This window comes from Musca vetustissima, unplaced genomic scaffold (genome assembly GCF_032173495.1).
Source record: "Musca vetustissima isolate MV318-11 ecotype Yass unplaced genomic scaffold, APGP_CSIRO_Mvet_v1 utg9771, whole genome shotgun sequence".
Classification (NCBI taxonomy): Eukaryota; Metazoa; Arthropoda; class Insecta; order Diptera; family Muscidae; genus Musca; species Musca vetustissima.
Genome location: NW_026878785.1, coordinates 116,808 through 143,814, shown reverse-complemented (window position 1 = coordinate 143,814; position 27,007 = coordinate 116,808). Strand labels below are relative to the sequence as shown.

Genomic DNA, 27,007 nt, shown 5'->3' with positions numbered 1-27,007 from the left:
TGTGGAATTCATAACCTCAAATATAGTCTAAACAGATAAGATTTAATGCAAACGATTCCAAAATTACATACCTAACTAATATAAAAGTATTTAAGCCTTATGATAATCCCAAAATAAACAACTGTTAACGCATTTCGAATAGTTAAGACATAAACCGGATACCGAACAATTAAACTCCGTAAAAATAACACTTGCTGCCAGAAAGGGGGTGTCTTGGGGGTGGCATTATGTTGCAAAGTAAGACAGAAAGAAAAACAACGGTAAAAAGGAATTGCCAAAGAGCCAACATTGAGTAGTAGCCGAAATATAACGAAACGGTCTCAGTTTAGTGCGTGAACTCTTCGAATGTGGATGTCTTTCGTGAAGCGTCAAGACCATACCAAATTTAAATGAAAAGTAAAATAATAGAAAAATAATTTAATACAAAAAAATACCACAAATTATGTGTGAACGCATTTGAAAAGTTTTGATATTTAGAGGAAGAAAACCGAAAAGAAATAATCATTTGGATAAAAAGTAAATAAAGTTTTGAAATTCCAAAGGAAATTGTGCTGACAAACAAATAGAAAATTGTCTTCTCTTATGGTGGAGGATTCTTTTGGTATCCACCTTAAAAAAAATTCTATTTTGGAAATATTTTATGATAAAAAGTGGAAGTTTTGTGACATAGAAAAAAATTTAGTTTTGCTGGAGGAAAATTGTGAAAATTCAATTTGGTGTTTGGAGTTTTATGAAAAGTGCATGTTTTCTTTTTTCTAAAATACAAATGAAAAAAATACTAAAGTCCAAGTTTTTTTCCAACGAAAATCTCTGTACACCACAATTCTTCCTTTGGTTGTAACACAACCATCATCATCGTCATATCATCACATCAAATCGTTGAAGTCGTCGCCGTCGTCGTAGCCAACGACGTTGTCGTTATTGTGGCATATGAAAACATAAAAGAACAGGACAGAGCAGAACGTCAATGCAAACAGAGAACGGAAAGTAGCGCATAACGAATGTGGCCGTCTATGTTGTTCTTGTCATCATCGTCTTTTGTATTGTTGTTGCAATTGTCGTCGTTATCGTAGTAGTAGTAGAACGTGTCGCGTAGTCGAGCCTTTCATTCCGTTACACTTCGGGCCGCGTGGTACAAAACTCCCCACAAGCCACCCCCTCAGTGATATAAAATAAAACATACACACACGCACGCACATTCTCTCACACCCAAAGAGAACAGAAACAAAAAAATACTAAAACGTCAAGTAACTGTAATTGATTGTGTATCGTAGCGCCGTAGTATTTATAAGCCTTGCCGCTTTTTGGACAACACGCGCTTACCCGTCAGCCTCCCTCCCCATTCGAAACGTAAACGGAGTTAATCTAAAGTTTCATGTGGCAAAGTGTACGTCCGGAAAACTTGAAACATTTGTCAATATTTCTGGACTGCAGGAGATTTCTGTAAGAAGGATTTCAACCCCATGCCAAAACACCACCACCATCACTAGCATTAAGTCATCATTACGATTTTTTCCAACTGTCCATAAAGTAAGAAATATACATATATATAAAAATATATCTTGAGAGAGAGAGAGAGGTAGAGCACTAGAAAGAGTGCGAAAGACCAGTAACTGGCACATTCGAAGAAAAGGAATTTCATAATTAAAACGGATGTTGCAGTTATTCCGAAAGAGACCTATGAGACCTATAACGCATGTAAGTTCGAAGTAAAAACAACAACAACGAAATGTCATTTAGTGACATCGTAAGAGCGCGCCAGTGCATAACAAATGAACGAAAAGCATTAATGAGACAGAGAGTTAGTTAAAGTCAAGTGATGAGTATTAGCATAAGCATACACTTGTACATGGAGATAGAGAGAGAGAAAGACATTGAAGGAGAGTAAAAAATGTGAATTTTATGCACTGGAGAGCAGCAACAGTTTCTGCGAATGAAACACCACAAAACGGCCATTTCGAATGTCATGTGACCATAATTACGACATGTACCTATATAACAAATGTTTACACACATTCTAGCGTTTTTTCTCCCACAAATACCATCACAATTTGCATAAGTGGTACAAATAAGTCTGTGTCCGTATTTTTTGCTTTGTAGGCTTGAATTTCACCACACACAAAAAACGCCATCCAAAATTTTTCTGTGAGAATTTAAGTTTACAAAAATTGATACGTTTTTAATGATTGACTATGTGTGGGGTGTGGTACAATGACCCTACCAACTTAATTGCAACACATTTTCTACATCTGTGTGTGTGTGCTTTTGTGTGCATCTGTCTGTTGTTCCTTTTGAAGGAATTGTTCAAGGTTATTCAGTGGATGGAAATATGGACTCATATTATTGTGGCGCATGCTATATTTTGTGTATAGACAAAAATATCCAATTCAATTTTTCGCGCCTGTATTTTTTAAATACAACAGCAACAACAAATACCAGTTGGCTATTTGTCGTTTTCTTTTCACGATATTTGTACGTACGTATGAATGTATCGTATGCGTAAAATCATAAAAATCAACAAAATATAAATAAATTTACTATAAATGTAATCTTAAGAGCAGAAATAAAATGTTTCTTGAATAATTGTGTAATTGGAATATGTTTAATGGAATAATTTGTGTAATTGGAATAGTGATGGAATTTACAGTGCAATATTAGTCATTTCCATCTTTAATACATTTTAACAATGATGATGAAGTGCATCTTTCTTTTTTTTAATCGAATTGAGTCCATGAGTCAGCGTTGTCGGATTTAGTTACACATAAATCGACATTTCAGAGGTTTCATATCCTCTGATATGAGGATATGAAACCTCTCAGAGACTAGGCAGATGGCCCCCAAAACTAACTCTAAATCTAGAACATTTAGATCGTTTGAGTAAGAATTTCGAGAACCTAAAAACAGTTGGATATGTTATTTGCTGACAAATTCAATATTGGTTACGTATTGACAATCAATAAGCAGAATATTGGGATGTTCACGATAACACAATTGAAAGATTATTTGTTTGCACTACCAATTTATCACATTTATTGCTTGATTTAGTACTTTTTAAACTTGTTTAGCACTAAAAAAGTGATTTGGCACTTTGTTTTTCTGGATTTTTAATTTTATGTATTTTTTGGTTTCATCCAAAAATTGTTGCAATTTTTCTATTTCACCTTGACGCATTGAAATTTCCTAGCGTTTTCGATGTTAAAAAATTATCTGTACATCTGTAAACAAGTATTTAATATTAATAGGGGCTCCTAGGAGAAAACTCATGTTATGATGGGGCCTTGAACATAACGAAAAATACGTGAGAAAAAAAGATGAATGAATATAATAAAACGGAGATCAATATTGATATTTTTTGGTAGTGAGATTTCGGATTAAAAACGTGTACAAAATTCCTAGAATACCGAAAACTGGGGCTGCCGTTATATGGGGGATATCCCGAAATTTTGAGTCAATATTAATAATATAATTTTTGGTACGGAGATGTGTTAAACAATGAAATCCCAAAATATGAAATTACAGTAATTTCGGTTGGAAAAGTATCCAAAATTCCCTAAATACCGAGTATTGGGGTTACGGTACTATTAATAGTTTTTGCTACGGATATGTGTTATTCCAAGAGAACTCAAATTACAAACAATTCTGTTGGAAAACGTATTCAAAATACCGAATATTGGGAAATACCTTTATTCGGGGGCTACCCTGTGATCTCAAGGAATATTACGAGGTATTGCAAACAAATTTAATAACTCCTCCCTTTGGTGAAGGGTATAATGAATTTCTAAGAAATACAGATCTCATAGGTATAAGCGAATTACTTTCTTTCATTTTTTTAGCGTATTTTTTAACAAAATCTGGAATTTTTATCATCAAAGTTTTGGCAAAACAAAGTCTTGGACTATTTTGACCGATCACAGCATACCAGCTGATTCGTAACCCAAATTCCTTTGCCGTGTAAAATTTCGTTCTATAGATTAGGAAAACAAATAAGGATATTGTAGGTTCTTTTGGTTCCCTAAATATTAGCCTATGTTTTTCAAAAACAATCCATACTCTCCTGCTTATAAGTCCGGAATAGGCACCCCTTATAGCACATTTAAGCAATCGGTACCAGTACCAAAAAATTAAGGTACAAAGGGAACTTCTCATATCATCACCAAGATTCGATTTTTGCCGACCAACGACATGAAATGTCAAATTATAACAATAAGGTCTAAGATAATGCTGAAACATCCAAAATACATAAAATCGGAAGATACCGGTATTCCAGAACGAGAATCCAAAATACATAAAATCGGAAGATACGGGTATTCCAGAACGAGAATCTTTACTCTTTGAACCGGTTTATAGTGACCAATTTTTTTATGGGTAAAATGGTAAATATTTATATTATAAGCCGACCTTTGTCGCGGGTTTCACAAGTCAAAATGTCTAAATCGACCTTGAATTGTATGATGCCACAAAATAATATATTCTCAATCATATGGTGTCATAAAAGACAACAAATATTCAATAAAACACGTAGACTCTGACGCAGTGTATCTGTTAAAAATGTATAAAATTACAAGTGGAGGATATCTTTATTCACAACATTTCAAATTGGTTTCAACCGATTTTTATGAGTTGTAATGTAATTTTAGCCTACTTTTTATTATCGCATTGTAAGTAGATGTCATCTCTTAGAAGTTAGTTACATTTTCGATATTGGATTCATTTTTGACCAATCATTCCACAAAATTAATATCATAACATTATACCACTGATAGATTTGTAATCGGGTTTCCTTTTTATCTAATCTAAATATTTAAAACGGTATTTACATTAGAATTGACAATTCAAACCCACTGGGTTAACGAAATCCGGTACAATGTAAACGTATTATAAGGTTATATATCTAATTTCTAGATGGATAGAATATTTTTTGTGTATATGTCTCTAACATTCTAAGCATTTAATATAAACTCATTAATAAAGAAAACCCATATGTTTTATGTTGTGTTATAGCTGTAGTAGTTATGCAAAACGATTTGTGTGTTTTTGTTTTATTAAAATAATTTGATTTAGATCCAATGTCGAGCATCACAAGAGATTTGCCACATCACATATGTTACCCATACAACCATAAGGAATACAGCATGCACACACATATTGGGGATTTGTTTGTTGAATAAGAATGGATAGATAGACAGACAGACAGAAATCCTAGATAGATGGATGGGTTACATAGTTTCCTGGTATAATTTTGTGTTGTTTTTGTTTTTTTGCTGATCCAGTTTAAATGATGGGAACGAGTGTGTTTGCTGCTTATACGAATGTTATATAAAAAGAGTAGCCACACTATGATGACTGATATAAATTAGTTGTTGTCGTCATCATAATTTTGTCTGCTATACGTAGTGGACTGCCAAAATTAAAGAAATATTTGTATAATCCAGATTTTAATACTGAATACATATCAATAACGATAGCTCTATTATTATTATTAAGTTATTGTGTGGAGGAATTCTGTAGTTTGTTTGCCGTTTAGAGGATTTTCATAAAATTTTTCAAGAAAATATCTCTGATATCAAAATTGACTTAAAACCTATTTTAAAGTATTATTATTTAGTATTCACAGAAATTTAGATTGTCAAACTTGACTACATATGCTTTCTATTAATTATATATGATTATAATATCGTAATGTGTGCATTCTTTGCCCTATGATAACCATAGATCACAATTCACGTCTTCAGACATGATATATTATTGAACGTTAACATTATGTGTGAAACACTACATCATTTAAATGATCTCTACGCAAAGTAAGATCAAACCAAGATTCGACAAGTGAGCCGTTTGTTGAGATTATAGTAGAACATGAGCAAGGAATATTCCTCTGCCAGGACAGAACTGCAAGCAAAATTTCCTAGGCATCGGCGCAACATTTCCACACTCCCTCACCACTCTCTAGTGTGGTAATGATATCACGAAACAATATCGGAATAGGTAGATATCTGTAAATATTTAATTAAAACTTCCAAACTCAGCATTTCAAACTCTTGGGGAAACACAAAGCTATAATACCTTGACAACATAGCTGGTCAAGGTATAAAAAGGTATGAATACCAGTTTCCGATTAAAAACTGATTTTACAGATCGTTATTAAAACACCCAACAAAACCCCATGGGAATATATAAATTAATTAAGAAAAAACTCGTAAGGTTCTGTCGGGAAAGCAGCCATTATATCGCAAAAAAGCACAATTTAAATCTCTTAACATAAATACGACTTCATAGAGAGACTATGTACAACGTCATTTAATATATTTGATTATGTGAAAACTTATGTCAAATCTTCCCACCAAAAGTTAGCCATGGGATAACCGCCATATTAACGTCACGATGCACTATAGGTCAAATGATCACTTTTTCTGTGCAAAATTCATGGCAACAAAATCATAGTATTCGTCATGAAATTTGGCCCAACTGATTTTTTTGTTACTAGAATGGTTGTTGTTGAATTTGGAAGAAATCGGTTCAGATTTGGATATAGCTCCCAATTATATGTTCATCCGATTTCAGGTTTAAGAGGTACAAAATCCGTAATATACAACGGATTGCGATGAAATTTGGTTTGCTCGATTTGGTTTTAGTCTGCAAATAAGTGTGTCGAATTTGGCTCAAAATGGTTGAGATTTAGATATAGCTCCCATATATATGTTCTGTCCGATTTTACGTCTTAGTAACTCCAAACCCACAAAATAAATCCGATCATCGTAAAATTTAGTTTGCATGCCTTTTTATAGGTTAGAAACAACTCAGAAAAATTTGGTTCAGATCGGGTCAGATTTAGATATAACATCCATATATATGTTCCATCCGATTTCATGTTTAAATCAAGCCAAAATCACAATATACACCCGATCACAACGAAAATCAGAAATTCCTCTTCCAAATTTGATTCAAATCGGATCTGATTTAGATGTAGCTCTCATATATATGTTCTATCCAAAATTAAAATCTGTAAGAATTTTATCAGTTATCATAAATATATTATTTTGTGGTTTGTGCTCCATTACAAATTAAATAAAACCATTAGAATTCAAATAATAAGTTGTTTGATTATATTATATACAATGTAATTATTAATGCAAATTTAAATAGAATACTTCATCTATTTTATCAATTTCGTCTTGATTGCTAAGATCAATATTGTCCATGGGCTCGCTGCAACATAACAATTCAATGACTTCAGGACGAAGTGTGGATGGTTTTCGCATTTGTATGCGTCTATTTAAAAATGTTGAGGAAATTAATTGATCAGAAGTATCGATAGCGCTATTAAATATATCTAATATGTTATTCATGATTTTTTTCTTTAAAAACATTCATCATTCTGTGACATTTTTCCCAATTTTGGGCAAATTTTAAGCAAAATAAATGTACGGTTTGCTTTAAAAATTTCTCTCTTTCATCCGAAATGTTGTCGATATAAATTTTGCTCACTACACGTGCGAAAACAACATCAACCTTTCCTTTTTGTTAAATTCTCTCTTTTTTTATACGGAGGTCTTCGCAAAACGCAAAAAATCGCAACTTGAAATAAATTGAAAATAACTTTTTCACTTAATTTATGTGCAAAATTTCAAAGGTCTTCATAGAAGGGTTATTTTCAAGTATAGTGTCGCAAAAATAAAAATGTTTTGAATTAATATAAATATGTTCACTTGTATCTATATTTTCCATTTTACACTAATTAATTATTGTAAACACAATCAAAATAATACGCACTCAAAGTTGACTAGGCACCACTGAAATGTAAGCATATTTATAGAATAACTTGTATTGAGCGACTTAAAAAAAACAAAACAACAACAACTCCTGAAGAACGACACTTTGATTTTTCTTCAATTTTGCACCAGAAAAAAAAACAAAAAAAAAGTTAGACTCGGTCGAATTTGTTTCCATGTTATTTTTAATTTTCCGAATGTCTGTGTGGTAAAAGATGTATTATTTGTTGTATTATATTACTACCGCATGTTGATTAGTATCACACATTTTGGATCTTAAACTGTTGCAAATTATGTTAATGCACGTAGTGCAGCCCTTCGTAGTTCGTAACCCGTGTAGTTCTCTCAAATTGGTGCTTAAGGTACACCTATGTGGCGAATGAACAATATCTGTTAAACAAAATACTTATACGCATGCGTAAGAGAAATGCAGTTAAATAAACAATAGAATCTCGATATAATACTTCATATATTATTAGCCTTTATTTCATCGAGAAAACTAATATTTATGAGAGTTTAGAAAAATCATTCACTATAGTTAGCTCATGTGGAAGAAGCTGTGTGGCTTTGGCGCATATCTTCTTCTTTTTGGAATAGCAAGTAAATTAGTTTGAAAGTAATGCGCAAACAAATAAAAATGTGGAATTGTCACGTTTTTTAGTGTGAATTGTTATATGAGGTACAACTGTGTTGATAGTCATCGTTATATAAGCTACATAGTGTAATAAAATTTATCCATCGTTAAATCGCATAATCGTTAAATCAGAGGTCTACTGAACTATCATTCGATATACCAATACGATTAAAATTTTCTTTGAAAATGACATATCTGATCACAAAATAATTATATTTATTATTTTCGTAATCTTCAAACCCCTTCAATTAATCCTACTTAAATATAATAAAATTATATACATCAGGGAGCCAAGTACGACGAATATGTTGGCTGAGACATGATCACGGTTTTGTTTTTGTACAAAAACTAAGAAATAATCATCGATGTGTGAGTTTGTGTGTTATTGGTTTTCCACAATAATTTTTTTTGATCAAAATTTAGCAATTGGATCAATATTGTCTGTCGCACAGTCTATACCGAAAATGTCAGACAGACGGCGATGGACCTAAAATGAGATTTTGTGCAAATTTTTGAAAGAGATGTCCTATATTTGCGTCTCTAATTATTTGGCGTATATGCAATGCAAAATTTAGTGATTTTTTATACAAAAGTCTTGGTACAATTCCACCGCTATATAAATATTGTAATAGGGGGTGATTGATTCAGATGTGATATGTCAATCGGAATACTAAAAGTTGGACGTTAAAGACTCTTGTTGCCTCACAAACTATTAATGTCCTCTCAACATAGTTGTGCAATACAGCCGAGCACGTTTATTAAGAACACCGGTTATAACGAACTTTTCTTATAGCGAAAACTTTTCCTTGTCCCGAAGTTTAAAGACACATATTTCATACATATCTTTAATCTTGTAGCGATCTTTTTTATAATACACTGTTTTTTCGGTCCCAACTTCCAGTTTACATTTATTTTAATATGGTTATAACGAACTCGCTATGACAGGTAATCTTTACCAAAAAGTTTTGTGCTGTTTTTTTATTAATGATTAGCTTGTTCAGCCTTGCTTTGGACACGTCTTTCTCTATAACGAACTAAGTTGCTTGGTCCCTGATCAGACTTCGTATTTTGTACCACAAATGAAATTATAGTTTGTACCACCCACTATGATTAATTCAATTCCATTTTATTTGATGAATACCAATTATGTTTCATGATATCCAATATGTGCTCAAAACGTGTATACGATTTGTAAAAACGACAATAACAATGTTTATACCCTTCACCACACTATGGTACAGGCTATTAGTCTTTGTGCATATGTTTGTAACAGGCAAAAATAATCGAGATAGACCCATGGTTACTTTGGAGAATATGCATAGAATCACTTTCTGAGTCGATTTATACATGCAAAGTCCCTGAAAATGATATGATTTGCACGAATTGTGGCATAGCGTATTGAATTATGTCTAGAATGACATGTGCTAAGTTTCGTGAAAATCAGTTCAGATTAAGATATAGCTTCCATACATAGTTTCGTCCGATTTTAGGTAAATGTTACACCAAAGTCTTTGAAAATCATTCGATTTGCACGAATTTTGGCATAGCTTATTGAATAAAGTCTAGAATGATGTGTACACCTTCTATATATATATTTTTTGTCCGATTTTAAGTAAATTGTGCACTAGAGATCCATATCCAGGCCGATTGACACAACGTACTGACATTAATATAAATTAATCTCTGGCAAGTTTGCTTCAAATCGGTTCAGATATAGATATATCGTAGCTTCCATATATAATTTCGACTTATTTATGTTAATTTACACAAATCTGTCCCACTGTGCGCAAATCTGTCCCACTTGCCCAAATGAAATGAAATTTAACATAGGTTCCAGAAAGACATAAAAATCACATATTTAAGTTCGTTCAATTTCATGTCAAAATTTCTTCAAAAAGGCGACGTTTTTTCGGATACATATGTAGAATATAAATAAAGTGGTTACCCCTTACCACATATACATATCATATAGTCGGCCCAGTCCGAATTTACTGCTTTCCTTACTGGTTTCACTATAAATTTGTTCCGAATTTACCTCACCTCGATTCGGCTGTCCTTGTAGTAAATCTTTTAAAATATTACGCTATAAAGTTGTATTGAAATAAAATAAACTTCGATGCCTGACTTCATTTTCTCATTCTACCTCAAGTTTTATATATGCCCAATGTGACGTATGAACAATATTTGTTAAATAAAACACTTATACGCCTCAATAAATAAAATTCAGTTGAAAAAGTATTATTATCATTTGATATATAACAACAAATTCAAATTTTCTTATGAAGTTGTCCTTATTTTTTAGGAATATTTGTATATATGCGATTTTACGAATACTAGAAGTAATACATTACGATAAGTTCAAAATTATTTTGTTCTCCTGACGTAAGCGTCCAGAAAAAAGAATTATAGACTCATGATTAAAAATCTTAAATTAATTATTTTCACTATGCATCAAATGAAGCTCATGGTGCGGGTGGTTGGGAAATTCATTTTTGGGATGAATGCCTTTTTCAAGTATATAAAGGCCCAGAATGGCCATAGTTCGACTTTATTTTTTCCTTTTTTCATCAAAAAAAGGCTATATATATTTGATTTGCAGATCATTTTTAAAATGACAAGTCTGCAGCCAAATCGAAAGAGATTTTTTTTGAAAAAATATCCTTCTTCTATTTGAAGTCATTGTGCACTTTTTTATCCTTTTTTTCTTGTACCGCGAACTGAGTAGCCCAAGCCAACATTTTTTTAAACTTCAAATATTTTCCAAGAATGTCGTTCATAATGTTATAGATTGTGTCCGCATGAACAAAAAATCCATGTTCGTATATTTTCATCGTCATTTCCCCTTTTATCCGATTCTTGTTCAGAAAACCATGTACTCTAATAAATTTCATATAAATTGGAGACTATGAAAAACTGTCGAATTCGGAAGTATTTACCATAAATAGATCTCATTACAGTAAACTTAACAATATTATTTATATGCGCGGGTGAAATGCCGATCCCGAAATTTTTTATCGGGAATGCAGATAATATAATCCGGTTTTAATCAGTCGATTAAACATATACATCTGTATTAAATATATGCATGGAATATATTGCCTGATATATATCCCATCTTTAAAATTTCGATAGGACCAAATTTTCTAGCTTGACGATTCAAATTACATCTCCTCTTAAATTAATATAATAAATCAATTCACTCTGAAATTTGATGCTTTTCGACAGTTAACCTTTTTTCTTGAACAAATGTAGCTATTTAAGACGTTCAATGCAATTTGATTTTTTTAATTGGTTTTATGTTTTTTGCCCGTTATCTAAAGCATCGACATATCAGCTAATTTTCTTTGCAATGTTATTGCTTCTTGATAATCCTTGAGTTTTCAATGATTTTTCAAATGTGAATGGTTGCATTTCCTGTCATTTGCTTCAAATACGTTCGTTTAGTTTGGTTTGGATGAATATGTGTATGGGTGTGTGTGTGTGTTTATCTTATACATATAGCCTAGACTATTATATAATATTTGTATGTATGTTTACATACACTCATCTGTACGAGTATGAGTGTGTGTGTTTTTTTCCAAATACTATGTGTGTCATGTCCATGGGTATATGTATTTTTTTATTGTACATATGTGCGGCAGCATGTGATGGTTGTTCGGTGGGTCGTTGATTATTTCAAGTGCACCCCACCACAGTGTGTCTGTGTGTGTGTGTGAGTGCTGGCTTGAAGCATTCGCCAAGTACCATAGTCCTCATAGTCAAGCCTCATAGCCGCTGTCAAGTACCATTATATGAACACTTATTTTTCAAATGTCAGTCAGAGTCTTCGTTTCTCGCCAAAACATTCGTGATTCGGTTAGACTTTTTGTTGTTGCAAAAATTCTAATTTGAAAAAGGTCGCATAATGTTGTTTTTTTTCGTGTTTTTTTAATTGACACACATATGTATGAGCATTTTGATTTTTGTAAAATCAAAATATTAAAATCAACACCAACGATGACTGACAAGATGGGTACAATAAAATAGGGCTTATAGAGCATATATCCTGAGGGACAAAAGTTCTAACACAATATTTCGGGATATTATCCTGAAATTACAGGAATTTTTTTGTTGATATATCAAGAATATTAATATAGAGGTTGAAACAATTCGGAGTCTGTATGTAAAAATAATAGGCAATGGCGATGATAGGCAGGAATATATTTACATATACCATTGGAATACATCAATTGGAAAATATGACCCAATGTTAACGGTTACGTACGGCGTTTTAATTGCAGTAACATTTACCACTTCTTTTTCCGCGTAACCAAAGCTGAAGCTTATTTTAGGTGATTGGAAATTCGTATACGTGGTCTTTCCAAGCCAATTCATCACGTTCCTTCTCAATTGAACAACAGGCTCCGTTCAAGCTAAAACTTCAGAGATTTCTATTTCTTCAACTCTCAAAGACTTTGTGTTGTATTGTAATACTCGTCACCTGTGCTTCTTCTTCAGCTAAAATTGGTTTTGTATTATTTGCCTATATGTCCCCTTCCTTCTAATTTTACTTTGACATCATGAGTTGTCTTCAGGGTATATTATTCTTGTTGTCTGCTGATAATTTCACACTGGCACTATAATTCCAATAATTCTTGGCTACTGGTTTGTTGTTGGACCTTAGTCTCATGCTTCGTTCTGAACTGATCGACTGTCTTCCTCCCTCTAACTAAAACCTTCAGAGATGTTCAACTAAGCCTTTGCCATTAAAAAATGAAAAACCATTTCGAATATCAGAGATATTGTTTATATACGGTGTTCTAGATAGAGCGATGGCATTTAGTCGTATTGGGGAGCTCTTCTCCTTGGGGATATTTCCAGCCTTTAGTAGATCTGTGATAATTTTATCAACGTTGAGGCAAGTTATTCAGCATTTATGCCCAGACCTTTTAAATCCCTATCATTGTTAAATCAGACATCAAATGAACACTATGTGTCGGCTAATATTGAGTGTTACAAATATTTTGAGGCGTTAGAATCTTCTGCACACACATTTCTTCTGTGTGTTATAGGCCAAAAAGTTTGTAGGTGGCCAACAAGTTTGTAACGCGAAGCGAAATTTTGGTCCTAGATTCACAGTTTAGTATGCCGATTCACAGTGCTGAATTGATCTATTAATGTTTGTCCGGCTGCAGGTTCGGTTCCGGTCAAAGACGATCGGTTAATATTTAGTGCTCAAAAATTGTATTTTTATTGCAATTCAGCGGAGACAACGTATGTGATATATATACATGGTCAGAGTAAAATTCTATGTCGATTTATACAACAACTGGCACAGACCATGCAATAATTACTCTATGGATTTCGAATATCTAGCCATAGCTAACATATTCAGCATTCGCAAGAAAGTGCGAACAGAATCTACAAATATTATAAAATGATTGCATCAACAAATATACTCAAAACCAAATATCTTGTATACTGAAGACGAGAGCTGGCATGCTGGGCTTAAATAGACATAGAACCGAATTTCATGATTTCATGTCTTTGGCGACCCTATCTAATATTTTTTGGTAGAATATTTGGTAGCCAAAAAATGTTGTCCTATGGTATTTAGTTTACGGTTGAATACTGTAATGACGAAAAGAATTGTTCGAGTTTTAGGTACTCTTCAACAATAAATGGCATCCGTCAATTATTCAAACATAAATTTTACAAGGTTAAACCCTAACTGTGTGATATCAAATAAAAAAAGCAGAGTCATATAGAATACAGCCAGAAGAATATGATTTCCTTCAATCTCTTAACAGACCACTTGCAAATTTTGAGTAATTTCTTGACAGCTCTTCAAAAAATATGTAAATCTAGCCTCATGATATTGGGATGTAGAAAAAATAGAAGATGTCCTCTATCTAGAACAATATACAGTGGTATACAGTCAAATCCTCTTAATTAAAAGTGGCCAAATGCAGTGACATTGTTTCTTTTATCCGAGTATTCAATAATGCGAATTTCAAATTAATATATGCTTCAATTAATAAAATTTGAAGTGCAATACATTTGCTTCAAGAAATCTGGTATTTAAATACCAGTAATGAGTCCAGCTTTTTTGAAACATTTGCTTCTGCCTCCAATTCACCAATTTCGGCTCCATCAGTAGATCATTTTTTTTTTGAAATTGTTTTAAAGAAAGTCCGCATTCTAAATGCAAAAATCGTTTTAGTACAATGTTTTTCCAATATTACAATTTACAATGTTTAAATTCTCCCGAATGGAAAATGCGGATAAAACCCGTAAAAAACAGGTGGAGGTGCCGTTTTTTGAGTATTATTCTAACAAGTAAAAAGTGTCAGTCGGTGTTGCCGACAGATCTATGGCTTGCCGAAGTCTTCGGAGTTACACAAAGGTTTTTGCTATTCGTTTTATATAAGGTATATGTTTTTATCTAAGAGATTTTGGATTTAATGTTGATCAAATCGGGTTTTCAATTCGCTTTAAATAAAATTTACAAGTTTATAATATTGACCCTTTTTGGGGGAAATATTGAAAATATTGACCAATCTTGGGGAGGTACCAGAGGGCGTGGACCAATGAGTTCCATCTTCAGACTTAATCTAGGCTTGGTAAAGGTAATGGGTTGTGTAAAGTTTGATTAAAATTTGACATTCCGTTCGCCTGATATTGGATTTATAAATATTGAAAATTTTGACCCTATGTGGGGGAGGTACCAGAAGTTGTGGACCCATGGATCCCATTTTCAAACTTGATCTAGGCTTCGTAAAGAGAATACAAAGTTTGGTTAAAATCGAACAATCCGTTCGCATGATATTAATTAATTTTTAGCACAATTTTGACCATTTTGTTGGGTGAGTACCAGAAGGAGTGGACCGACATTACGATGTGCAAAGTTGTGATGAGATCGATTACTTCCTTCGAGAGTTATCGTGCGCCCCAGCCGGCCAGACAGACGAACATTTGTACATCGACTCCAAATTGTCTGAAACGGATTTGGTCCAAAGAAACATGAGGTCTAAAAGCAATATTTTGATGAGGCTCATTTTTGCCATATCAAAATGTATATACTCTCATTAGCCATAAGGCTGAGGGTATAAAACGTCGACCTATATTAGGAACGTATTTGCAAAGAGGGATCTTAATGTTAATTTATCTCGGTTTTAGTCCATAATCAAATTTTGACTAAAAACCATGTTGACATTGGCTATGAAATATTAAACTCAGATCAGCTCCAAAGGACTATCAATCATCGGCTTTAGAATATGACGACGAAATGAAATCTCTGTAAGCATTGGGTGGGACAAGAATTCCAAAAAAATCGCTAGATAGTTTGAACTTCACATAAATTATCCAAAGCCTTCACAACTGCTGCGGATTATTGGTAGCTGTAATTCCTAATCATGTTCTATTACGGATTTCATCGAATACAGAGGCGTCACGAATAACAATACAGAATAATTCATATATTACAGTTCAATGTTCGTCGCTATCCTCTAAGTTATTCTCCTCAGATTAATAAGAATGCGATTTTCTATTCCCTATTCAAAAGTTATATCAAATCGTTATTTTTTATTTACTTATTTTTTCTCCGTATTTCGTTTTATTTTTTTTTCCATGTTTGGAGTTTATCGAATCTTATCACGAGGTTGTCCAACCCGACCACCTATCTGTTCGACAAGCAAGTAGTAATGGGAAAAATTGACAATATTAAGTAGAAAAAATGCTTATATCAAATAACACAAATTCTCCTTATTTGGGTCTATATGTAGTCAGAAAATTTTTCTAATGTATCAGCCAATGTCTACGTCGAGTTATGCGTGTCCGTCTATCTGTTGAAATCACGATAGAGATCGCAATATTTAAGATAGAGCTTTAAAATTTTGCACTGACATTGGTATTATTCCTAGGATGGTTGGAATTCCAAATGGGGTATATCGGCCCATATTCGGAATTAGGGGGATTTTTGACACGTTTTTCAACCGAATGGACTGTAATTTTTTACGTTTGGTTCTCATTGCATATCAAAACTTCTTACCGAAAATGATCAATACACAGTACAGGACTAAAATCTTGAAACAATAGGGACCGCCGAACTCTTAAAGCTTATGGTTATTATCACGAATTGCCTCCAATTTGATTTTTCAGGTTCTCATGGGGTGTCAAATATTTGGTTTCAAATCTCCCTAGCAAAAATGATCAATGTCAGCTTACGATGTAGTATAACTCTCATATAATGGCCCCATCCCATTTTCGGTAAGAGTTTAGCCGCATTTGCCAACCGATGACAAATTTATAATTTGTATATATGGGCTCAAAGTTCTGTTTTCCGTATTAATACATTTTAACCGAATTTTCCCATAGGAGTGGGTATAATTTGATATATCGGATTCCTGGTAAATAAAAAATAGATTAAAAAATCGGTTTACATTTTTTTTAACTAGAGTGTCGGCAATTTGGAATACTGTTTTTTCGGAGCATTTACAACCTACTATCACAAAACTTCATAACATAGTCCCCATATAGATGTCCCGACCGACTTAAGGAGTTTTTAATGCTCCCACGTGGTGGAGGGTAAAACGTTCGTCACGGAAGAACTTAGGGATGTTTAGGGATGTTGTTTCAAAGTTGACCTTTTGGAAATAATTTAATTTTCAATTAATGGACATTTTTCTTAAGATGGAAGTTCAATTATGCGACGCAAAATGTGTGAACAATTTTTAATAACTATTTAGTTCAAGCATTTTTTTTTTCAATTTCTAATCAACCCTGTTTGATTATGATGGTACCACATGTAATAATTTCAAACAACAATTTTATGATTATTTTTTATAAATAATATACTATTTTACAAAGTTAGGAAATCGGTTCTGGAATATCTTTCTGAATTCACAAATTTAAATATTTGTTAGTTTACATTTTTAGAATATATAAACAATATTAGAAAAATTATTTTTGTTGAGTGTAAAAACAGCGAAATATACTTGTCGTAAAAAAACAACAACAACAAAATACGAAAAAAATAAAGTGGCTTTTCAGTGCCTCCCAGCATTTTTGGCACAAAACTTAAAATGTTTGAGACATGTGAATTGTAGTGTGAACTTTTAAAGTGCATATCACAAAATTCAATTCAATTGTTCAACAGCTAGAAGTGCGAGAAGTTCGAGTAGAAAAATCTATTGATATTCATATTTTGTTGGTAGCTGTAGTGCTCATACAAACACACACACATACATGCACACAGATAAATGCCAAAAATATATTTCGTGTCAGAGACACAATTACATAGCCGATTTTTGTTACTGCTACTGCCCGAACACTGTGTATAGATTTTGGCAAAGTGGTTATCATATTTAAATGAAGAAGAACTGAAATAATACAAACAAACAACAAACAGAAACAATTGCCCAATTTTAGTTTATTGTCCACCACCTCCCCTGAGTGGGGGAGGAGAGCTGTTGTGTTTGTTGGCATTTGTATTGAAATTGTAATATCCCCAAGGATATGGAAAAAAAATATTTCTGGCTGGAATACAGATATGGAGAGAGAGTGTGTCTGAGAGAGAGAGAGAGCGAACGAGAGAGGAATGAATGATGGTGCGCGTGTTTGGCATAGGGTTAATAAGATATAGGGCGAGAAAGTGAGAGATGGGTGGTCTAAGCAACAAACCACACCATATTGCTGTTTGCTAGTGTACATACACAACATCACAAGATAACCGGTGTGTTTGTTGTTGTATTTAGAAAACTTTCGGCTTCCCTACCTCCCCTCACCCTAAAAAAATTAAAAGTTTGTTTGAACATAGAGAGCACGCAATATTGGCATATGCTCACAAACACACCTATACATACATCCTTGTCTTCTCACGACAAGGTCCTGAATGAAATAAAAGTGCATTGTAAAGAACAATAACAACAACAACGACAAACCAACTAACGAACGACTAAGAAACAATATTTTAAACGACAGCAGCACAATATCCAACATCGAGACACAGAGACAATGATACCAGAAACGGAGACTTACAACAGGAAAAAATTGTACCACACACACACGCATACACTCACATTGTAAAACAATGAGACGAAAATGGCATCAAGAAGCAAGAAAACAGCAACAATGCCACCACAGTCAGCAGCAATATCTACTAATAACAATAACAACAACAACGGCTACTACGACTACGACTACCATCACCACCACCACCACCACTACGATAAAGAATTGAGAATCGAGAATAATGGCAATTTATCGAGAACACATTCATTGTCGAGATTGTCGACTTTGTGTTTTTGTTGTTATTTCTTTTGGCTACTTGGTCCTTCGTTCTGTCACTCAAGCAACGACCGAGGCTATACTAACTGACGACGATGATGACAAAAACAACAATTCCCTGACAATATATTAGATTTGTTTTTGTCTTCCAACTATATCTAGTCGTCAACGTTGTCTAAAGGCCACATCCGAACGCCCACCGATTCAAACAAAAAAATAAAAAAAAAACATCGGAAGGAAATACATGAATAACTGCACAAAGATTTGCAGTTTGTAAAGCCACAAATAAAAGAAGAAAATGAAAATGTATTTTTCCTTAGTCATTGAACATATTATTTTATTGCATTTTTTATACACTTCACCGTGGAATGTGAGGGATAGCAATTTTGTTATGGTTTGTGTAACGAAATATTAAAAACAATGTTTAAATTAAATGAAGAAATATATTTTATATAGCCATAGAATAGAGTGGACTTTAAAAATGTGAAAAATATTATTGATCAGGGTAAAATTCTATATCGATTTAGTTGTGCCCTTCTATCTAAAATCACGATAGAGTCGAGTTCTTGGAATGGAATGACATCGAATTTTTACACATTCATTCATAGGATATTTAGCATTGGAATTGGGGTATCCATGGTTATCCGCATTTGGTATAGTACACATGTAATGGTACCGCTCAACCAAAATTTTCTGCAATGATCTTTTTTACCCTCTACAAACACGTAATATCAAATTTCAACCACTGCGGGGGGAGATACAATTAAAGCCTTCAAAATACCGAAAATGTTGTGAGATCGAAAATAGGGCGGGAGGTTTACATGGAAGCTATCCCAGAATCTGGCGCCCAATGAGCCCACAAATCCAGAATGCCGATTTGCAGCCATTTTTGTAGAAAAATGATGCCTAAAATATTAAAAATCCCGAAAATTCGGAATCGAAATGTTGGTGTCACACCAAAATATGGACCTATACTTCTATAATGAAGTTGTGAGCCCACAATAACTTTATTGAAGCCAAATTACAGCCACGTGGATTGCAAAATTTCAAAGCTCTATCTCAAATATTGCGATCTCTATCGTGATATCAACATACATATGGACAAGCATAAATCTCAATATATAAAAGAGCTTAGTGTTAAGTGAGTGACTGACAGATCATCGCACAGACGAAACGACTGAAGCTAGAAGTTTGAAATTTTGAATGTGGGTTGTTGTTGGTGTGTAGGCGAGAGATAATGCTGGTTTTTTGGAAATTCGAACTAAAATGGTACGAAAAGTACTAAAATATACCAAATATGGTACGCTTTGTATTAGAAGAATTCAGAAATTTAGAATGTGGGTAACTGATGGCATGTTAGAAAGATGTACAAAAAGGTTTTTGAAATACAACCTATACGTGTACTAAAAGTACTAAATTTAGTTATAATTGTAATATATTGAGCATAGCTAGAATCAAGAAATTGTATATGGAATCCATGTTAGGAAGTGGTGTTTATGTATGGAAATGGTTTAAAATTCGTACCTACAGTGGTGGTCACACAATTAAAACATTTACTGTGGTAAACATTTTTTGATCAGCCCTCGATTCGTTTGAAGTATTTTTGAAATTTTTTTAATTCAGAACACTTCGATATACTGCACGTAAGAGATTTAGTGTGAAAATGGATAATTATTGCATGCAATTTTTCCATAAATAACGGTTTTTATGAAAATACATCGACTTTGAAGTGGCCATATAATTAAAACATTGTGTGATTTTTTACTTTACTGCATTTTTTGAATATATTTTTTAAAAAAAGCTCCTTAATTTAGTTATATTAGGTAAACTAAGCACCGATAAAATCATTTACTGATAAAAATTTTTGAAAAAAATCTGTAAAATCTATCAAAATTGTCAAAAATTTGTACAGACAACCTTACATTCAGAAAATAACCCTTATTATAGAAAATAAAGGTCCGAATGGACCAGAAATTGCTATATTTAGTAGAAAACAATAAATAATTCTCAAAATAAATAAATATTTGAAATAAAAACTGAAAAAATGGGAATTAACCTAAAAGAACGACTCAATTTCGATAGCCTTTATTGAAGAAGGCCGGAATATTTTTGCAGTATGTCAGGAAATATCGATTGATATTGGCATTTATTATATCAAATCGATTGTTCGAGTAGTACAGAATATATTTTATCAAAAAATATATCAGTCACAACAGAACGAACAGAGATCAACACTAACACGAGTAAAAGTTTCTGCCACACAGCAGCATTTTTGATGCTCAACACAAGACTTTAAATATTGGTTAAATTGTAATTTTTTTCTTTTTTTTAGGCTAAAATAGATTAAATGAACATGATTCTATTCAAAAAATATTATTTTGGAAAAATATTGTCATGTTCAATACATTTTAAGGGTCAAGAGTTAACCATCAAATATGCTGCTGTGTGGCAGAAACTTTTACTCGTCAACATAGGTGTTGATCTCTGTTCGTTCTGTTGTGACTCATATATTTTTTGATAAAATATATTCTGTACTACTCGAACAATCGATTTGATATAATAAATGCCAATATCAATCGATATTTCCTCACATACTGCAAAAATATTCCGGCCTTCTTCAATAAAGGCTATCGAAATTGAGTCGTTCTTTTAGGTTAATTCCCATTTTTTCAGTTTTTATTTCAAATATTTATTTATTTTGAGAATTATTTATTGTTTTCTACTTATTCTAGCAATTTCTGGTCCATTCGGACCTTTATTTTCTATAATAAGGGTTATTTTCTGAATGTAAGGTTGTCTGTACAAATTTTTGGCAATTTTGATAGATTTTACAGATTTTTTCAAAAATTTTTATCAGTAAATGATTTTATCGGTGCTTAGTTTACCTAATATAACTAAATTAAGGAGCTCTTTTTAAAAATATATTCAAAAAATGCAGTAAAGTAAAAAATCACACAATGTTTTAATTATATGGCCACTTCAAAGTCGATGTATTTTCATAAAAACCGTTATTTATGGAAAAATTGCATGCAATAATTATCCATTTTCACACTAAATCTCTTACGTGCAGTATATCAAAGTGTTCTGAATCAAAAAATTTTCAAAAATACTTCAAACGAATCGAGGGCTGATCAAAAAATGTTTACCACAGTAAATGTTTTAATTCTGTGACCACCACTGTATGTGTATAAAAAGTACAAAATGGTACTATTTGCATATAGTTAATCGTATAGAGATAAAATCCTGAAAATAGGAATTAGGACTACTATTTTAGTACAGATTTGAGGTAGCTTTAAAAAACGTGTACGAAAAGTACTAAATGGTACTAAAATTCGTACAAGTTGGATTTAGGTGAACAAATAGAGCTGGAGTTTTAAAATTGAGAATTAAAATGACTGTTGGAGTGGGATTGAGGTAGATTAGGAAATTTGTACTTATTGTTACGAAAAGTACAAAATTTAGTACAATTTGGATTTTACTTGAACGGATAGAGCTGGAAGCCTGAAATTTGGAATTAAGGTCACTGTTGAAGATTGAGCATAGATACATCTTTGAAAATTCGTATTTATGTGTACGAAAAGTACTAAACCACACTAGATTTGGTACAATTTGGATTTGAGTGAACGGAGAGACTAAATTTGGACACCAGAATTATAGAATTAAAATTACTGTTGGAAGGCAGTAGTTTAGGAAATTCTTCATTATGGAAACAAAAAGTACCAAATGGTACCAAATATTTTACAATTTGTTGTTGTGTGAATGGATAGGGCTGAAATTTGGAATTAAAACTAGTGTTGGAGTGCTATATTTAGATATGAAGGTAGTTTTGAAAATTCGTAATTATGCATACTAAATGGTACTAAATATGAAACAATTTAGATGTGAGTGAACTGATAAAGATGGAAAAATTAAATTTGGAATTGAAATTACAGTATTAAGGAAGTATTGGAAATTCGTACTTATGGATAAGCACTAAATGGTACAGTTGGTTTTGTGTGAACGGGCAGAGTGGGACTCCTAAAATTTGGAATTAAAATATTGAGTGTAGTATTAGGACATGGAGGTAGGTTTGAAAATTCTTCATTATGTGTACTTAATGGCACTAAACTTGGTAAGATTAAGATTAGAGTGGAAAACTTTTAGAGATGAAAAACTTATATTTGGAATTAAAATCATTGTTAGATTTCAGGATTGAGGATTTATGGAAATTCGAACATATAAATACGAAAAGTACTAAATTGTACTAATTATGCTGGAATCCTGAAGTTTATGATTTAAACGACTGTTGGAGTGTAGAATTGAGGAAGTTTTGGGAACTCGTATTTACTTTTACGAAAAGTAATAAATGGTACTAAATTTTGTACAATTTGGATGTTAGGAATACATCTGGAATCCTTAAATATAAACTACAATTTTTAGTGGTGTGCATGACTGAGGTAGTTTCGGAAATTCGTATTTATGGTACACTAAATTTGGTACAATTTGGATTTTAGTGAACGAGTAGAACTGTAGGACTGGGATAGTTTTGGAATATGGGTACGAAAAATACAGAATAGTACCAAATCTGGTACAATTTGTATCTTGGGGAACAGATAGAGCTGAAATTCTGTAATTTGGACTTACGATTACTATTTCAAAGCAGGATTAAGATAGTAATAATATATATGGGAAATTACAAAAATCTTTTAAATTCCTTGAAACTGAGGTTTGAAAACTTATAACTCGCGAAATATGAACATATTGCATATAATTTAAATTCATTTCTATAAAATGAAGTGTTCTTGTAAAAATCGTAAAATACTGGTAATAAATAATAAGTTGGGTGGAAGCTGTGATAGTGGTAATGTAAAAAAATGGGTGAAAATTTGTTGAAGCCAACGAGTTTTTTTGTGTTCCTACCTGATTTGTAGCTCAACGACACAACGCACGCTCATATGATCAGTGAATAAGTTGCAGAACACCCCATGGACAATATGATTCTAATGTATGATTTTTCGATATAATCACTGCATCCACCCAAAAAGGATGCTGACATTTTGAAGCCGGATTTTCGGTGTTTTTTGAATTTTTCTTTATTATAGGATTGTAGAACTCGTGATTTTGATTCGTTTGGTGTATATCTCATGAATGTGCTCACCGTACCTTCTTTGCAATTGGTTTCCAAAGTCGAAAATTTGGTGCGTACATTTTTATAAAAAAACCTATTTTTTGAGTCTAAATTTAAGAAGGTCCACTCAAATGCCGTTGAACCCCGTGTATGTAATGAGCCCAGCCATGTTCAATTCCGGCGGATATAGGTACCTTGAATGTGGGAGAAACTGCAAAAACTTATTTTGACTAATTCGCGTATATAATCGTGTTTTTCTTCGAATTCATTACACATACATTTATTACTGTGTTATCATATTCGCAAATCTGTGTGAAAATAGGTTAAAAATACATCGATACGCGAATAATATGCGTATTTTATCCAAAATTGATTGTGGCGGCACATCCGCGGTTCTTAACCAATTCTTTTAAAATAGGTGTACTTTGTGTATTTTCATTGGAGATTACTGAACTTGGATGCGCAAAAAAATCATATGCACGTTGCGTTATTTTTGTCCATTTTTAGGGTTTTTGAATAGTAAAGTTCATCGAGTGGAACACTTTGGCCGCTTAATGAAACATCAAAAATTCATAGTTATTTGAAGAGATTGATTCGGTTTATACGAAAACCGCATGCGCATCAATTGATTTCAACGAATACGCGAACTGTATGCTTTATAATGTTGATCATGTTCATATACTGTAACTGCAATATATTTGGTAATTTTTAAAGTCAAAACTCTAAACAGAGGAGTCTACCAATATTTAACAATCAGCTAAAAGAATTTGTAGAAGAAAGCGTCACATATTTTAGAAGATTAAGGCAAAACCACATTCCCTTAACCATACTAAAAAATCAAAAATTGAAAAAAAAAATATTTTGGGCAATTCAAAAATTAATTAATTTTATTTTCAGACATTTTCATACTTTTATTTGTTTTTCGCGACTATTAAACCGTATTTCAATGTGATTTGACAAGTATGCAAAGAAAACAAATGTGTTTAATCTTTTGTAAAGAAATCCGCGAATTACAACCAATAGGAATTAATTTAATTTATATTTGAAATACAAGATTTAAAGCCGCTATAACTTTTGTGCGCAGCATCCAAATTTGTGAACGCGAACAGATTTCCAATCAGCATCTTTTTCTTAACCTATGTACCAAAAATCATAAATGTGCTCGCAAAAAAATTTTTCAAATTTTTTTAATGGAATTTTAAAAGAATTTTATAATTTCCCATATATCCATATATATATATATATATATAAAATTTCATTTATGGTACACTTGTTTTTAACTTTTAGTACATATTTTTTAGTTACGGATTTTTAAAAACTCGGCATTATTACTACGTAGCAATATTGTCCTTTATGAAAATTTTCAATTTCTAATATCAGTGTTGATGATCAGCCAATCACTAATGTACGACTGGACCTCGGATTTTGCATATTTTTTAATACTTAAATACTAATTTTTTTACAAACCAATGTTCTTTGTTCGTTCAAATCTGAAAGGTTGTTTTGTATTTTCATATATTTACACAAATTTATTGTATTTTAACAATACAAATCAACTTAAAATATTCAATCTTTGACAAATTAAATATGCAAAAATTGTAGGTCTACTTATATCGTAATCCTTATATATATTTAATATCGCTCATTTGCTGCAAGACAGGCATAACTCAAAAAGACTTTGATTTTGCAGAAAATTTACTCGCACTTTATTTGGGACAGAGGAACTTCTACAGCTCCTTAATTCGAGTGTGTAAGAGATATTCATATGCATTTTTGTATACAACATGAGGTCTATTATAGCGAATAATTGTGCATCATTAACTCGAAAATAAAGTTTTTTTTGAGTTATGCCTCTCTTGCAGCAAATGAGCGATATGTATTTAAATATGAATACTTTTTTTATTAATAAGAATTAAAAAATTTTATTTCTTTGTTTTAATTATTTGCAGATCTAAAACATATCAATAAAATGGACTTTATCTGAAACAACATTAATTTTAAAGAAACCGAGTGTCAATGAAACATTTCACAAATAAAATAAAAACTAAATATATACATGCATATATAGTTAAGTAAAAATAAAAACACATACATAACGATGATGGCCAAATCTAATATAAATAAAATTGTATATCAGCCATATAATCAGGAGAAACAGCAGCAGCAGCAACAACAACATCAACAAATGCGATTACCAAGTGACAAACAATTCAGCACTGACCATTAATTACAGTTGCAAATAAATAGACAAATAAATAGCAACAACAAAAATAAACATTTTAAATCGAAGTAAAAAAAATTACAAATAAATTGAAATAAAACAGTTGACACACAGCCACACACACAACGATGACAGTTACAGTGATAGTGGTAAAATAAATAATAAAACTATTTCCGGTTCGGTCCAAAACGGTGACATCAGACAAACATTTGATTACAATCAGTGTAGTGTATTGTTGTTGTATATGTTTACATATGTATATGTGAGTGTGACGGCTACAAACACAGCCAATCAATAGTAGTCTAGGTGGTGGTGCTAGTAACTAAATTTACACAGACAAACACACTTGCCAACAAAACAAATAACCACTGTTCGTGTATTGTGTATAGCGCCAAAAACAGGGTGTCATTACTATATATCGTCGGTCTATTTGAATGTGTTAAATGTAACGGTTATTTTTACAGTTAATCAAAACCATTTAAAAGGTACCAAATAAAAAAACAACAACTAACAACCAGTGTGCTAATAAAGTGAAACGACCAAACCAATAAAAAACGAATAATCGCGTAAACTACCACTATAACAACAAACGGAACCGCTATAGCTGAACCGATTAAAAAAAGAAATCATTGGGAAATCTGATGTCAGTTTCCCTCCAAAAGCCAAAAAGTGAATAAAATAGAAAAATAACAACAACAAAATACTAAAAATATAAAAAAGTAAAACGAATATCGTGATTCCTATCTAGATTGGCCTGCTTTGTGAACACTCTTACACCTTCATTCGGTTTTAACCTTTTGCTGTATTTTTGTGTTTTGTTACGTTTTTTGTCTGTTGCTTCGTGTTGTCGTGTTGCTGTAAAACACGGCATTAAATTCACATTATTGGGTTAAACCCTATAAAAATCATTATAATTGAATTTGTCAGTGTATGCGTGTCAACGACAGTTTATTCCATAGAATATAACCAGAAAAAAAAACAAACAAAAGCAAAAACACCAACTACAAGCA

General features: G+C 32.3%; 1 long non-coding RNA gene across 1 annotated transcript; it reads left to right on the top strand.

Annotated features, from left to right (window-relative positions):
* Positions 1-1,601: 1,601 nt before the first annotated feature.
* LOC133323557 (uncharacterized) lies at positions 1,602-25,765 on the top strand. The gene is made up of 2 exons (XR_009754092.1): positions 1,602-1,698; positions 25,726-25,765. It is a non-coding gene; the product is annotated as an uncharacterized LOC133323557 (long non-coding RNA).
* Positions 25,766-27,007: the final 1,242 nt, after the last annotated feature.